Raw genomic sequence first — 13445 nt, 5'->3', positions numbered from 1 at the left:
CATGGCAAGTGCTTTAACTTCTCTGTTTTACTCTCATTCACTCTTTCTCTCTCTCTCGCGTTAATTGTTCAACGCTATTCCCTCTCCACTGAAGCGTTAAAGAATTATCGCAACCTTTTCCGAAGTCGTATAAGAAGTATAACTTCAAAAAAAAACAAAATTAAATTAGAAAACAGATTATGAATATCTTGTAGATTGAGTGCTAACAACATTATAAAAGTAACAATGGCATTATTTTGCCAGGAATTCCATATTTCTTGAGCACCCAAGGAATCAAGCTGAGAATTACGAGCTATTCCACATGCATATAATATTTCTTGTTGTCCAGAAGAAAAGGATTTTGAGAATTTTATAACAATTAATATTATTTTTTTTTAATTTCTATGTCATACACTTGTGTCATCCGGTTAAGGCTTTCAGCTGTTTCGTACGAAAAATTCTCTGTTACACGAATTAATTATAAATAAATACCAGGAATATTTATTATAAATTAAAATTAATATTTTCCTTTCATATGCACTAGAGAAGTTGTGAATAGCTCAGTAATTATATACATACAACATGAGTACATGTGTATGGATTCCACATTATACCTTTAATCCGCTTACCATAAATGGTTTCTACCTTGTAAAGTGCAAAGTGCTCTGTTGAAACATAAAACAACAGTTTTGCATTTCATATTCATATTCACGTATGTGTGTGTGTTCAACATTTATTAAGCAAAGTTCCTGGATATTCAACTGTAGTTTACATACAGGTTATTAAAATGAATGCAATCAAATTAGTTAAACAATGACTAGTGATGGCGATTAAACAGGATTTGACGAGAAGCATGTAACATCACAGCAGTTTAACTTGGTCTAGAGACAAGTGGCTTCTTGAGTGGATGGGATCGTTTTCCGATGGAATTTATTTTCAAAATTCAATAAAAGCTAGTTTGAAATGTAATATAAGTCTTTCAAAATTAGCGGTATCCGCGTTGAATGGCAGAATTGTTAGATATTCGAAATGTTTGTCGAAAAGCGAGCTCAAAATGTAGTACTTACTCGTAATTATTTGGAAAATTTGGAATTTTGCCTATTTTGCTCAGATTAGCTACGTGAAAATATAAATGTTGGCATAAATGAGATGTGACTATTGCCAACCAATGAGCATGTCTAAACTGAATAAAGGGCGACGCATAGATTCCCTCGAAAATGCGGCAAAGTGTCAAGCAAACTGCAACAGCGGCTAATCAAATTCAAATTTACATGGAAAATTAGACGCATCCACAAGAGGAGTAACAAACACTGGTAAGGACAGTGCAGCCACTCAGCCCACAGACAGGAAAGCGATTGTGCAAAAGCGACAGCCGCAAGAGCAGCGAAAAGCGCAGTCATGCCCGTGGAGGGAGGTGAGTCTGTAGCACCGTGCAGCAGACGGGCAGAGAACGAGAGGACATCAGTTACAACTGTCAAATGCAGAGAAATGCAGCTAAAATTGCGCACAAATAAAACAGTTAGCAAAAACAACAAAAGCGTAAAGCTAACAAGTGCTCATGTGCGGCAATTTGATGCTGACAACTGCAGCCGAGCGAGCCGTGTGGAAAGTGGTGAGTACACGGTGCACAATGCAGGAAATACGGGCAGTATGCACGCAGTCGAATTTGAGTGACAAGCAGCGCGATGTGCATGTGTGTGTGTGCGGAAAGGAGCAAATATCGAGCAAAGCAGAGCAGCGTCATGTAGTACACGAAGCCATATGACTAAAGCTTTAAGGGTACTATCGAAATAAGAGCAAACATCAAGCGACAGATAAATTCAATAGCGTTTACTTTTACTATTTATATTCAGGAACAACGATAACAAAGTTGTACGCATCTACAAATCAATAGCAGTACTGTTAGTCGCGAAAAAAGTGGCAATTACACGACAATCAGTAGCAAACGAGCAACTGTGAATAGCAGCGAGCCTTGTGAGTAATGATTACTCTTGCAGTTTTCCTCTCCACTTGGAGCAACAACTTTCGATAGACTAACAATTCTAAGTGGTCATTGTGGAGAGCCGGAGGTGGGGACAGTGCGCTAGCCAAGGTCATTCTTAGCTTAAACCTTGTTTGTTCACTGTGTAACAAATGGGAAAAGTCAACTTACGTCGCAAATCTTTCATGCATTTCCTTGGCTTCCCTTTGGAACCAGCTCTCTTCGAATTTCTGCATGCAATTTCCAGTCATCAGGATAATTTTGGCAATCACAAATTCACCGTATACGCGAACATTACATTGCATTACTAATTGCCGGTAAGGGCATGCAGCCAACGGCTGGGTGGCGGTTATTCCAGCAAAGTAGAATGTTGCATTTCAAGCGCCTCTGTCGCGCATTGACTACGCGCGAGTTTACGCTTTGAATTGAAAAGCAATTGAATTCTTCCAAACGCTGCTCGCAACTGCAGCTGTGGTGGTAGTATTGTTGTTGCTCTGTAGCATGGTTATTGTAGTGCTAGTGGCAATTCAATTTCGCTTTTACCAACATAAGTGTCTCAACAAGTGTTCGTATCTGCTGCATACTGAACGGTTTTGTGTACACCACGGGTATTTGTGAAAATCGAAACTGTTGCTGAGGCAAAATTGCTGCCTACGCACCAGCTGGTGGGCTAATGTGGCCAGAGGTACTAATTTGTATGAAGTTGTAATCGAATTTGCACACGTCAACATTTCGTGACTGCGTCATCTACTACAGCGCTAACCGACCTCCATACTGTGTTTGTGGAGGGAACACTTCTTATCAACCTTCGCCGCTGAGTACTGTCCACAAGTGTGTGAGTTTGTGATTTCGAATTCACTGGGTGTCACCGTAATTAAATGCAACATTGCAACGGCAAAATTGCATTCAAGTCTGAATTGCTGATAGCAAATCTACTATCAGCGATCTAGTTCTTACACTTGTGTGTGTGCGTGCGTGTACTTAAGCTGCAATAACGGTTATACTATTACAGCATAAATGTGGTGAAAGCAGAATCATAAAGAATCGTTTCCCACTAGAAATCAATTGTTATACTCTCGCAACAAAAGTTGCTAAAGAGAGTATTATAGTTTTGTCCACATAACGGTTGTTTGTAAGTCCTAAAACTAAACGAGTTAGATATAGGGTTATATATACCAAAATGATCCGGGTGACGAGTAAAGTTCAAATCCGGATGTCTGTCTGTCCGTCCGTCCGTCCGTTTGTGCAAGCTGTAACTTGAGTAAAAATTGAGATATCTTAATGAAACTTGGAACACGTATTCCTTGGCACCATAAGAAAAATGGGCGTGACCCCGCCCCCAAATATGTCTTCTGTATATATCTTGCAAACCAATAAAGCTATATAAACCAAACTTTCTGCAGTCGTTTCTTTTAGCCGTTTCCTTATACAGTCCAAAAATGAAAGAAATCGCATAATAACCACGCCCACCTCCCATACAAAGGTTAGGTTGAAAATTACTAAAAGTGCGTTAACTCACTAACGAGAAACGTCAGAAACACCAAATTTCACATAAGAAATGGCAGAAGGAAGCTGTACTGAGATTTTTTTACAAAATGGAAAATGGGCGTGGCGTCGCCCACTTATGGGTCAAAAACCATATCTCAGGAACTACTCGACATATTCGAATGAAATTCGGTATATAATATTTTCTTGGCACCCTGATGACACGTGTGGAAAATGGATGAAATCGGTTCACAACTACGCCTACTTCCCATATAACTCAATTTTGAATCCTTCTGATTCTTTCACTTTATAATGTATACATAAGGAACAGATAAAGATAGCGAAATAAAACTTTACACAAATACTGTATTTGAGCTGTGACATCACTTGAGGAAAAATTGTCAAAATCGGACCATGACTTTATCATGGCCCCTGAAATCAAACATGAAGAACTCAGTAAAGGTAATTTTTCACCGAAAATATAGGTAAATCTCTAAATAAATTGCGAGAGTATAAAATGTTCGGTTGCACCCGAACTTAGCCTCTCCTTACTTGTTTTGTTTTAAGTTTGGTTAGTTCATTTGGGAAACCTGTCTCCTCGAATTTCTGCAGGCACTTTCCATTCAACTGTATATTCGGAACATAATTTTCGTTGAAGTGTCAACCGTCTTTTATATATTATACTAGAAGACCCGGCCACACGTTTTGTGGCAAAGATAAACAATCAATCTTGGCTTCGATGGCGATACAAAGTTCATTACAAAGTCGAGGTTGATTTATGTTATACAGCATGATGACAACTGATGCTACTTTTAAATGTAAAATTAAGTGGTGATAATCCAGGCAATTCCAATGATTATAAAAATCCTTTGGGATAGCCAACTATCCCCATCCTAATTTGTATCTGTGCCAGTTTTCCCCTAACGAAAATCTAAATTGTCGCATTGACATCGACGACATCTTTGTTTTTTGCGACCAATATTAGACGTTCACTCAGCCAATTATGGGTATTATATTGTTGTTTTATGTCCGGAAAGAGACCGAAATCTGTTTGAAATGTTATTAATCCATCGAGGTGTCAACTGTGACCTTACCAATTCCAATACCTAGCTACTGCTTCTACAATCGCAGTTTGATCTTGATGCAAAAACACTTCTATATATAAATAAGTGATTTTTTATGCGCCGTACTTCCCAAATTATCAAGATATTCAATGACTAACGAACAGCAATTCGTTTTTTTAAATGTGAAAAATGTGAATTTTAGACATTTTCGCGCAACTTTTTTTAATTGTTCTCTCCGTAAGAACTACCCTCAATCCCCCTGGAATATACACAAAAAATAATTAGTGAAATCGGTCAAGCCGTTTTCATGCTATGTCGTGACATCGGAAAACGGGTTTCATTTTTATAGACATATGTACATATATACATAGATTATTATCTAAGTGAAAATGAACCGCTTTCACCTTTAATTGCGAGATCAGCTTCCAGATAAGCTTTCAGATTCAGCATAGTGTTCAGAGGGTTGCCTGGATATTGTTGTATAATTAGTATTCAAGATATTCAATGCCTCACTTACTGGCGCGGCGAGTTGAAATTCCGCACACGTGTGTATAATGTTGGCAGTTGGCAAGAATACGCAACACATAAATCAAAACGAAAATTACTTTGAATTACTAATTACCAGAAGGACGTGGGAGGCGCGGCGTGTTTATTGGTGGCTTAGTGTTGCACGCAAATTCGAGGAAAGCGGAATATTGCATTTTAAGCGCATTTTCAGTGGTTTAGGCGCATTGATTACCGATGCTGCCAAAATATTCATATATAACGAGCGCGGGAGGGGTAGTGAAGAACAACAGGGGCCAATGCAGATGATGGTGTGCGCTGAGAGGGAGGCAGAGTTGGAGTGAAAATCAATTGAATGATGCCAACAGCCGTATGCCACACAGACACGAATAATTGTGTACGACTGCGGCAGTGTTAGTGTTAGTGTTGCTATTGCTTTGTGGTGTGTCTGCTGGAGCGTCGCCTGCAGCGTTGCAATTTCGCAATTGCTAAAATAAGCATCTCAACAAGTGATCATATGTAGCTGCTTCCAAACCAGTTCACTTGCGCCACTGGCATTTGTGAAAATCGAAAATGTTGCAGAAATTTGCTGCTGCCGTCTCACCTCACCTGCGGCGAAATGCGTGAGTAGTGCGGCACACACACACATCCACACCTGCACAATTGGCGGACAATGCCAAGTGCTGCATGCTGGAGGATAACGCCGGGGGTGGCGGGTCGATCGGCGTCAAGGTAGCCGGTTGTAATGGTCTGTGCGCGGCAACGTTTTCGGCTTGCTTCGAATTGTGTTGTGTGCTGGTAATGAATTATGATGCCATTTCCGCTAGTCAGCCAGCGCAGCGCTAATCAACTTCCGCCGTTGTGGCCGTGCACGCGCATGCGAGCCGCAATCTCATATTGTGTGTGCATGATTTTGCAATAATTATATGCAATTCGTTGCATAGCAACAGGCGTACCACTGCTTATACCAAATCTACTATAATTCATATATAAAAGTGTGTGTGTGTGTGGTGGACATGCGCGTGTATTTATGCTATGCCTAAGCTGATGCATTACAGCCTAGCTGCGGTGATGGCCGAATGTTAACAACAACGATAACAAATATTTAAATACAACAAATCGAAATTGCAGCAGCATGGGCTTTGGCAGCGCGAGTCTACAATTTCATCTACACAAGCCACACGAGTGATATATGTTTGATAAAATATCAATTACCGTTACTTTGCATTGTCAATTGATTTGTACGTACAAATATGCAGTTACATAATAAACTTGCCCACAATATAACACAGCACAACACACTCAGCCACTCAGGCCTCAATTGAGACAATTGTTGCAAAGTTGAAATTATCTCCTCAGTCGCGTTGAATTGATATCGTATTTAATAGCAGTGCGTCGTGCATGAGCGCCCTATTGTTGTTGTTGTTGTTGGTAGACTAATGCCAGCGCATTGCGTATATGTTAATTAAGCCTTAGGCAAATTTTGTTTGTTGTTGTTGCATTTGTATTGCATGTCGATTTGACGAAACTGATTTGCTGCGGACGTCAGACTGTATGAGTATGCCGTGGCGTATGAGTAACCAAGCGTTGGCATTGTGATGGAATAATTGCACAGTATTATTAGCATTCGCTGGTTGTTGTGACAGGCATTGTCGGTATTATTGTGGGTTTCTTCCCTCTTCTATTGCTGACTGTTGTCTAAAAATAAATAAAACAAGTAAGGAAGGGCTAAGTTCGGGTGTAACCGAACATTTTATTTATTTAACTTTATTTATATTATATAATACACAATTTGACCCACACATTCGTCATATATATTGTATAAAGTTCATTGAAAGTTGGAAACCATAATATTAGGTTAGAAGCACCGAGGTCCTCGTGTTCGATATATGCGGCCTTAAAAACCTATGGTCCGATTTCGGCGATTTTTAGAATGGGGCTGCCACACTATTAACATAGTATTTGTGCAAAGTTCCGCACCGCACCTTCACTAGTACTTACTTTATATATTGTAAAGTAAACGATTCAGATCGTGTTCAAAGTTCTGGCATATAGGAAGTAGGCGTGGTTGTGAAGCGATTGGCCTATTTTCACAACATATCATTGGGATGTAAGGAAACTATTACAAACCAAGTTTCATTGAAATCTGTCGAGTAGTTCCTGAGATATGGTTTTTGTCCCATAAGTGGGCGATGCCACGCCCATTTTCCATTTTGTAAAAAAATCTCTGTGCAGCTTCCTTCTGCTATTATTGCTGTGAAATTTAGTGTTTCTGACGTTTTTCGTTTGTGAGTTAACCCACTTTTAGTAATTTTCAACCTAACCTTTGTATGGGAGGTGGGCGTGTTTATTATCCGATTTCAACTATTTTCATGGTGTGTGGTAGGGTACGTAGAAGAACCGACTGCAGATAGTTTGGTTTATATAGCTTTATTGGTTTGCGAGATATAAACAAATAACCGATTTGGGGGCGGGGCTACGCCCACTTCCCCAAAAAATTTCATCCAAATATGCCCCTTACTAGTGCGATCCTTTATTCCAAATTTTACTTTCATAACTTTATTTATGGCTTAGTTATGACACTTTATAGGTTTTTGGTTTTCGCCATTTTGTGGGCGTGGCAATGGTCCGATTTTGCCCATTTTCGAAAGCAACCTCCTCAGGGTGCCAAGTTTCGTTAAGATATCTCAATATTTACTCAAGTTATCCGTTGCACGGACAGACGGACGGACGGACAGACAGACATCCGGATTTCAACTCGTCTCGTCATCCTGATCATTTTGATATATATAACCCTATATCTAACTCATTTAGTTTTATGACTTACAAACAACCGTTATGTGAACAAAACTATAACTTAGCAACTTTTGTTGCGAGAGTATAAATACCTGCTTCGAGCAACGGTGTCGGCTTTAGCGTCAATGGCTCAGTACAGCACGAAGTTCTCCACTCCAATGCTTCTGAATATCTTATGATTGCCATGAGAACCTATTTTTGAGGAAAATGGATACAGCGAAGCAGCCTCCACCACGTGTGGACCTCTACCCCTGAACTTACTTATTGGTATTATTTTTTATTACAATTGGTATTTAAGAATTTAAGACCCACCTCTTCCAATTCAGTTGGTTTTATTATTCGCTAAACTCCTGGGCACAAAAGCATTATTGAACTACAAAGCCGCCTAAATTCACGAGCATTCATAAAATCAAGTCTAAAGTTCGGACAATTTACATTGGCGAGCTTGTGAGGCATAAAATGAAGCGTGAAATTCAGTGCACCAACTGTGATTTGGAAAATTTGAATGCCAACTTCAAAACATCGTAAAAATTTGTAAATAATAAATCAAATTACATTACCTTATACACAAATACACGCACACATACATATATACTCCTACATACCTCTGAATCTGCTACCGAAGGTACTCCTGTGTAAGCGCTCACACTCACACTTGAATTGAATTATTTCTTCTATTAAAAGTCATAAAACCGCCATTATTATTTAACAGTTAAATGCATAACGGCACATACGAATAGGCGAATAATTCCGACTCGGGAAAGTGGCCACTTAACAAGCTCATAAAATGTCTATTGCACCCATTAAAAGTGAAAAGGGCCGAGCCGAACAATTATGCCAGAAAGGGATTATCGGTAAAAGTGGGTTGCTCACAGGAAATATAACAGTACTTGGCACTTGAGGCTGGGCAACACTTAGGAAGCGTATAAATATCAGGAGACATTAAACGGATAAAGGTGGCACGAAGTAACACTTTGTATCGCATAATTTAAGTCGCTGCTTAGTTGCTTTTACTACGCACGAGTGCTTGCGCTGTGGGGAAAAGCTGCGTTCAGGGAGGTGGCTGCGGGGGTACAAATTAAGTGACCAAAATAGAAGTGTCAAATACAGTGGATATAAATCAGTTCATAAAATGTGTGTGAGAAAGGGGAAAAAGAGAAATCGGCGAAATATTGCGTAGGCGACAATTTCAAGCAAGTAAGCGCGCAGTGAGGGACGAATTCAGAAAGACTTGTAAATCAATTTTGCTTCTTTTCGAAAAACTAACAATTTAAAATTGTAATTGTTGTAAAACTCATGTTTTTTGTATATATTTTCCATTTTATTCGCTGACTTTGGCATTTCAATCAAATAAGTCAAGTCAAGTTGTTGAACTCCCACTAATGACACGCAGAGTGCTGAAAGGTTTTTCGTTCATAAATAAAATAGGAAAATGCATACAGAGGCTACATTGCTTGTCAAACTTTTTAGCCGAGCAAATCGCAATCAGCAACACTTTCGCTGCAACTGCCGCGCCCGAGCTGAGCGTGCAATCAACTGAGCATATTCAGATTTGCCAATAAAAGACGTTCGCAGTTATTATTGCGGAGCATAGAACTGCCTGGTTGCACCGTTACTTTTTATGCCATTCGTTACCCCCTCAGCCACTTAAGTGTGAAAAGAAACAACTTTTGGCGCTGGAATGCAAGAGAAATGTTGCTTTATTGCTTTCTTCGAATATCCAAATACGAGTGCATACAAACATATATGTATGTATGTATGTATGCATATAAGTGACCCGTGCTACCATATTGCGGTACTGTGCGTTACTTCAGCGAAATCGTTAGTAGTCATTGAAGTAGTTGTCGGATTAGGATTTTAGGTTAGTTGCAGCTGTACTTAGCTGCTACTTAACAACCGTTGCTGCAGAATTTTGCTCTTCGCGCAATATTGCTCGCTTGAGTTGAGGTGGAGTCAGCGAAAAATCGCAGCCACTTCATGCAGTTGTAATGATTTCCACAAGTCGTTATCTGCATTTTGTACCGTTACTTTGCCCTCTTATTGCACAGCATGCTTCGTTATTCTCAGCATTAACACACCAATACATTACAACAACAACTACAAGTACCCATGTACATCAGGTGGAATTGCAAATATTTCGCCTCACTTGACTGCTCCGGTCATAGTTGCCATCGCACTTTTCTCGCTGATCACCTACGACTTAGCGGAAAATTACAGTTGCTGCTGCAACATAATGAATTTTCATGGAGCCACAATCTCAGGATTGCCAACACAAATAGGGGGAAAGGGAGGCTTGTTGTGATTGCCTGCAATCATTTATATGAAAATATGCGAAATGATGAGGCAGAAAATCTTATGCCAACATTTTCCCATTGCTTACTTTCAATGTTTCTCTAGTTCTAACACTCATTAGGCGGCGGTTGTCCTGCCTACCGTACAGTTCTGCAACACCGCTCCGTCGGCCACTAAAGCAACAGACGCTCAACAACGTTTGGACGAAGCATAAAATAATGAAAATCAAAAGAAGCAGGAGTATGGGAAATATATTGATGTTGGTAAGTAGAGAGGGGCGTAGCGCGGCAGTGAATAATGTGAAATTACATTTTCTTTTCCAATATCTGCAAGTTGATTTAATTTGCAGAAAATTGTCTATTACACAATTTCGATTTATTGTCATTGATAAATAAAATTATTTGCAACAGACCGTGTCACTGCCAGAATGTGTTCCACTTCGCATCTCCTTCACAGAGTCAACGACAGAACAACTTCTCCTGACTGTTATACAGTTGCGGCATGAGTGCTGGAATCTATAGGTATTCAGTACATATGTATGCGAGGAATTAAGATATTTCGTGTGTAGAATTAGCGTTTTATATACAAAGGTCATTGGTGAAATTTGCTGAGACAAAGTCTCATTTTGAGACGTTTTTTGGCGTTATTAAATCGATTTTATTCCTCCTGGTTTACTTTATGGCAGCACTTCTTCAAAACTCACGGAATTTTTGGTGACTCTTTACTTGTACCCCTTGAAACGGTTCTTGCGCTGCCATTTTACTCGCATGCAATAAATATATTTTGCCACATCACTGCTTTGATGGCACACAAAATTAGTTCAATTTGCAGTTTTCCGCATACGCTCACTTCACCAACACAACCACATGCGCAAATGTGCATAACTTTCAACAATTCAAGCATGTGAACCGTTGCAAAAGGTTTAAGCTGGTGAAAAATACCAGAAGAATATTGCAGACTAATATTAAATTAGAAAATGTCTTTTCTGTTTTTTGATTGTATTTTAGGTAAATCACATAGTTATAGATCTTTTAAAATTAGAAAAATATTGCTCGTTAGTACAATTTTCTTTTGTTTCACTAGTTGCAATCAACTAGCTGTTACCCTGTGCGCTTCGCCACACCTAAATCATTTAAAACTCTTAAGGGTTTTTACTTTGTGTTTTATTTATTGTTGTAAAATTGTTACTTATTTATAAAAAATTTATAAAACATATTGGTATACAACATTTTTGGTTTTTCCACCTGGTTTTCCACCTGAATAAGCACTTTGGTGTTCCCACTCTCGAGCATGCGACGAACAATTGGCCGTGGGAGAAGCACGGTTCTTCCAAATAGACGCCGCACACTTGAAACGTTTGCCCTTGCGATTTGTTGATGGTTATCGCTAAGGCAAGACGTACTGGGAACTGCAAGCGCTTAAATTCAAACGGCATGTCCGTTGGAATCATGGGAATGCGTGGTAAGAGTACAATTTCACCTGCTGCCTTGTGCCATTACACAAAGTCGGTGGCTTCAGATTTCGTAGAAGTATAATGGGTGAACCGACTTTCAGGACTAAATGATGCAGTGGCAGACCGGGGGGATCCGAAGAATTCAGTTGGATAATTGACTACTTCATCTTGATTCAAAACGCTATCAATCGATGTATATGTTGTAGATTCTCCTGGCAGTTTTTCTTGAATGGCAAAATTGATTTCGTTGACGTGTACATTTTACGGTGCCAATATTGCGCGTTCACTTAAATAATCGTGGCGTTGATAGTGTTGAACAATATTCGGAAATACACTTTCAATCAATTCTTGTTCGGCAATGTGATCAAACCGGTATCATCGATTGGTATTTTGCCTTAGCCAATGTCCAACAACTGCTTCGAAAACGCCGCTGCGGATCGACCGATTTGCAATTGGACTCGCATGTTGACGGTAAGAGTCAGCCTTTGAACATGTCTCCACAAAACTGACGATTTTAAACATGCGTTTATTTCGTCGGCAGGAGTTGATCGAGGAATGACTGGCAAAGTTTGCCGAAAATCGCCGGATAATAAGACTAATGCTCCGCCAAAAAGTTGTTGCTTTTGGCGTAAATCTTGCATTGTTCTATTGAATGCTTCTAATGACTTTTTGTTTGCCATTGGGCACTCATCCCATAGAACTATTGCAGCTCTTCGCAAAGCTTTTGCCATTGCTGAATTCCTCGATATGTTGCACGTTGGTGTTTCAACGACTTGGATGTTCAACGGTAAATTCAATGTGCTGTTCGACCGCCATCAAGCAGCGATGCCTGACGAAGCAATTGCCAGCGCAATTTTCTGCTGTGACCGTATAGTAGCAAGAATCAAAGAGATCAGAAACGTTTTCCCTGTACCACCGGGCGCATCCAGAAAGTAGAATCCATCGGCGTTATTGTCAACCGCTCGTATAATCTTATCATAAGCATTTTTCTGCTGAATATTCAATTTGGTAATGTTAGCTTGTATGAAAGCACGCAATTCATTGCAATCGTATTGTTGTTCACGTTGAAGCTCATGGTCAAGCATATCAATCGCTGAACGATTGGGCGCAGTTATGCCAAGTTGCGCTAATGCCTTATTCGCAATTGTAAGGCACAGATCTTCAACCAATATCAAAGCATCATTATACATTTGTAATGTATATAGCAAGTCTGCGTCCGATGCTCGATTACGCGCCAAAATTAATAAGTCCTCGGTCATGCAGTCTTTGTAATTATTCCACAGTTCTTGCGGATTTGACGGAAGGCTTGTAGATATTATTATGGCGAATAGTACGCGTATTTGTTTTGGATGAGATGTGAGTGATGCGTCATGAAGTGCGGTGTCCCAATGCATATCATCTTCTAACAAATGCAATCGCTGACATGCTTCACGATACGTCGCACACAACTGACCGTCAACAGTTTTCAAATCATCAAATGATCTTGGTCCGCGCACGTTGACTAATAGCAGACGCAAATAGAAACATTCGGCGTTGTTCAGATGGATGGTGTAAATGCGTCCTATGGCATCGGTTTTAAGGACATTTGGATAACCGTCAACACGCTCCTCTTGCATTCGTCGTTGAAATGAAATGTTTTCGATGATGGATTCCAAGTGAAATATTGTGGTATTTCGGAATATAGCAATGTTCTTGCAAATTCATCGTTTTCACACAACTCGAAAAAGGTAATTAGTGTTGTCCCCGGTGGTCGTGCTGCGCTCTGTTGTACATTGTCTGCAGTGAAATAAACGCGTTGACCATTTTCGAGATGAACTGCCAAATGAAGGCATTTGACAGGACTGCCAATCGTGTGGCAAAAAAACATTATTTCATGAGAATTTGTATAAGC

The 13445-nt window shown here is 39.8% G+C and overlaps 1 protein-coding gene across 1 annotated transcript in view; it reads right to left on the bottom strand.

Moving 5' to 3' along the window:
* The window catches only part of LOC105208454 (neuroligin 4-like), a 105434-nt gene that overhangs the window by 20645 nt on the left and 71344 nt on the right, over positions 1-13445 (bottom strand). The window lies entirely within an intron of this gene.

The sequence above is a fragment of the Zeugodacus cucurbitae genome, chromosome 2 (assembly GCF_028554725.1).
Source record: "Zeugodacus cucurbitae isolate PBARC_wt_2022May chromosome 2, idZeuCucr1.2, whole genome shotgun sequence".
NCBI lineage: Eukaryota > Metazoa > Arthropoda > Insecta > Diptera > Tephritidae > Zeugodacus > Zeugodacus cucurbitae.
The sequence above is the reverse complement of the archived record's forward strand: the minus strand, read 5'-3'. Positions and strand labels throughout refer to the sequence as shown.